Raw genomic sequence first — 4,745 nt, forward strand, 5'->3', positions numbered from 1 at the left:
TAGAACTGAACTAGAACTGAACTAGAACTGAACTAGAACTGAACTAGAACTGAACTAGAACTGAACTAGAACTGAACTAGAACTGAACTAGAACTGAACTAAGTAGAATTGAACTAGAACTGAGGTACAACTTAACTAGAACAAGAAACGGTGAAAAACTTAATATTGCCGTAATATTTTCAACAAACTGTGATTACTCAAAATATGTTTTTTTATAATATTGTATGAAAATTAATTATAATTTATATAAATTTTGCAATAACTATACTTTTGGCTGCCAACATTAAAACAAATACAATTTTATATTAATTTAATATAATTTGTATTTGTATGTAGTAGAAACATAGATATAAAAACAAGAGGGAAGAAATAAGCTAAAAATGCAAATAACAATATTTATATTATATATTAAGTATACATAATTAAATAAACACAAATAGACAATCAATGAAAGACATAAACAATAAATGCAATAAATTTTAAAAAATAAATAATACATAGTTCACATTAAAAAAAAATAAAAAAATATATATATAATAAAAAGTAATATGTTAAAAAAATACAAAATAATTAAATTGTTATACTATACATCACCTTTATAAGTAAATATATACATTTATTTAACATACATATTTATAAATAAAAATAGTACATACATACATACATACATACATACATACATACATACATACATACATACATACATACATACATACATACATACATACATACATACATACATACATACATACAAACATATATACATACATACATACATACATACATACATACATACATACATACATACATACATACATACATACATACATACATACATACATAATGATCATAATTCAGTAAACATTTAAAATGTTCACTTGTGTGTATTCACTCTCTCATGCTACAGCAAAATTTAATTAAATAATAATTTTTGGAAAAAATATAAGTGAAATAATAATAAATAAATACAAAACTAACAGCAACAAATATTATTTACATGACATCGCAATCATACAATTTTAGCATAAATTTATATATTTTATATTAGTATGGTTCCGTTTCGAACAACTTTACAGAAAAAACATATTGAAATGGTGTCCTTGGGTGATTCCGATGTTAAATGTCCCTATTTCTTGATACAACCTTAATGTGTAAATATTTATTTATCCGTAATTTCTATACACTGCAATTTACTCCTCGTTCGCATTAATAATCTCCATACTCATAACTGAGTGCCACACTGACTGAACTAAAATATTATGTCAATAAACGGTAAAATGCTTTTAAATTCATTTACATTTATAAACACACATTCGAACATACATATATAAATATGAGTGAGTAAAGTACAACAACAATATTACATTATATTTCACCTACACTAACACTCAAACACATAGATTGCAACTTTTAAATTTACAGTTATTTAGGTGGAAATATACATATGCATTTACACAGTTATATTGTGTTAATGGAGAAATAACAGAGACATTTTTCCACAATAATAGAACGAAACTAGAACATAACTAGAACAGAACTAGAACAGAACTAGAAGAGAACTAGAACAGAACTAGAACAGAACTAGAACAGAACTAGAACAGAACTAGAACAGAACTAGAACAGAACTAGAACAGAACTAGAACAGAACTAGAACAGAACTAGAACAGAACTAGAACAGAACTAGAACAGAACTAGAACAGAACTAGAACAGAACTAGAACAGAACTAGAACAGAACTAGAACAAAACTAGAACAGAACTTCAGTTTCAGTGCTGTTCTAGGAATTAATTTGAACTTTTGACTTTATGTTTGAAATGGATTAAGTGCCATAAGATTTCTTCAGTATTTTTATATATACAATTTATACGTTGAAATTTATTTTCAAATAACTATGTGAATGTATGTATTCACATATTTCCATAATATTTCATACACAAACATTAATATATCTACATACATATTTATGTATGTGTATTTACAATACAAACAAACATATTTACTCAAATGCATTTAAACGAGTACATTTACACTAAATGCATTTATTTATTTATGTTTTTACGGGTATTACTAACATACTGACTTTGAATGAATAAAATTTAGAGCCTTAATCTCAGAAATTATAAAAATTTATTTTGAGAATGTTCGATCTTGGTGTATTAACATGTAATGATCTTTTTTAACGGTTTTCTCAAAATTTAAATGAGATTTGTTCATCACCATTTGAACAAAGTCACCCTTATATAAATACATACTAAGTATATGTTCATTTTTAACAATATGTTTAAATTTAACATTTTGTATATAAGTTTGTTTTAACATATATTTTTTTTACTTTGTCATTCAGTTTTTGTCTGGTTTAAAGTTTTTGCTCCTGTAAATATGCACAAACACATTATATACTCTTACAAACAAGTACATTTGTACAAATATGTATGTATGTGCATTCTTTTTTTGTATTTTAATTTTGTTGTCATACATTATCCTGTCGTGTTAAACTACAAAATACACTCGCTACACTTACTCACTTGTCATTACACACTCTCATACATACATATGTTTGTATATATTTGTGTAGATAGTGCTCGTTTACCGCCAACCCGTGGTGAGTGTGGTCAAAATGGTTAAAATGTTGCATAACAATTTACTACAGTTTCAATTTTACACACACGTCGACACAAAAAATCACACTTATAAATGTACAAGCTAATATGCAAAACGTTCTAAGTTTATATACTATTTATCTGATTTATAATTTTAAGCTAAAAGAAGTCAGAAAAATAATGAAAAAAATATGTTTATATGAACAAAATACGCAATGAATTTTAATAAATTAAAATTAAATTAATTAATTCCATTTTAGTTAGCCTTTTTTGCATATTACTTAACGAAACACATTTATATAGAAATCCACTACAGCTCCTGTCACCTGCTGCTTATTTGTCACTTTGTAAGTGGTATGAGTATTGTTCTATATGTGTTAGCAGGATTGTTTTTTTACAATGCAAATTATATTTTCAATTACATTTAAATGCAATAAGATCACAATTGGACTAATAACTTATCGGGCTTTTGATATCAGAATTTTCTTCAGTAATACTTATGAGGGAACTAGATCCAGAAGAGAACAAAGACCTAATTAGCTTAAAAAATTAAGAAAATTGCTGGTTTATGAAAACTAATTAACTAACTAAGACTATACTATAGAATAGTATAGACTATATACTGGACAATAGACTAGGCTATGGACTAGACTATAGGATAGACTACTAGATTAGATTATCTATATATATATTAAAGTAAATGTGTGTTTGTTTGTATGTTTATATGTTTGTATGTTTGAACGCTATAGACTACTAAACGGCTGAACCGATATGCTTGAAATTTTCACAGCGTATTTCTATATGTCTGGAATAGGTAATAGACATTTTTTATTTTAAATTTTCAAGTGGGCGAGAAGCCACACCCCCAATAAGAAAATATAAAATTCGTATATTTGAGATAATATAACAGTTAGAGTCCTCAAATTTCGTCAGAGGCATTTTAGTGTCAATATGATTATATGGGATAAAAAATATGATTATAGGGGGCGTGGCACCTCCCATATAAATTAAATATAAAAATTCGTTTATCTTAGAAACCATTACAGTTAGAATCTTAAATTTTTGCACGAATAACTTTAACATCCATGTAAACATTTTGGGTAATAAATTGGCGGACTACACATGAGGGGAGCGCTACCTCCCATATTAATTAAATACAAAAATTCATTTATCTTGAGAGTTAGAGTGCTCAAATTTTGTCAGAGCCATTTTAGTGTCAATATGATTATTTTAGGATAAAATGTGGGAGGACTAGCCTCAGGGGGCGTGGCACCTCCGATATAAATTAAATTAATTAATACAGTTATAATCTCAAAATTTTTCATGAATAACTTTAACATTGATGTAAACATTTTAAGTAATAAATTGGCGAACTGTCTATGAGGGGAGCGGCACCTCCCATATTATTTTAATAAAAAAATTCGTTTTTCTTGAAATATATATAATACAGTTAGAGTCCCTACTTTTTTTCGGAGCCACTTTAGTGTCAATATGATTATTTAGGATAAAATGTGGGAGGACTAGCGTTAGGGGGCGTGGCACCTTTCATATAAATTAAATACAAAAATTAGTTTATATTGGAAAAGAAAAATTCGCATATCTGAAAAACTGTTAGAGATAGAATCACATAATTTCACTTGAAGAACTTTGACATACATCTGAACATTAAGAGTATAACGAGCGAACTTTTAATGGGGACTATGAATAAAATAGAAAATTTTGAGGATAAAGAGCGGAATTTAATCTGGGGAGCTTGCAGCCACCACATGAATTAAATAGAAAAAATAGTTATCTAAGAAACTATTAGACATATAGTAGTATATGGGCGAAACTAATTGTCAAGGACCTAAGTCCCCTGTCAAAGACCTAACTGGTGAGAATGTATTAGTAAAAGTACACAAATAAACGCAGTTCAAAAGATACCAAATAAAAAATTTATTTTTTGACGTTAATTTTTGTGTTAATAATTAAACAGGTCTTTTCGTAATTTTTTTTCATATTTTTTATTATTATTTATTAATTTTTGATAGGGGTAGCGATAGACTAGTCTATAGACTAGACTATAGACTAGATTATAGACTAGACTATAGACTAGACTATAGACTAGACTATAGACTAGACTATAGACTAGACTATAGACTAGACT

The sequence above is a fragment of the Lucilia cuprina genome, chromosome 5, assembly GCF_022045245.1.
Source record: "Lucilia cuprina isolate Lc7/37 chromosome 5, ASM2204524v1, whole genome shotgun sequence".
In the NCBI taxonomy this organism is placed as follows: domain Eukaryota; kingdom Metazoa; phylum Arthropoda; class Insecta; order Diptera; family Calliphoridae; genus Lucilia; species Lucilia cuprina.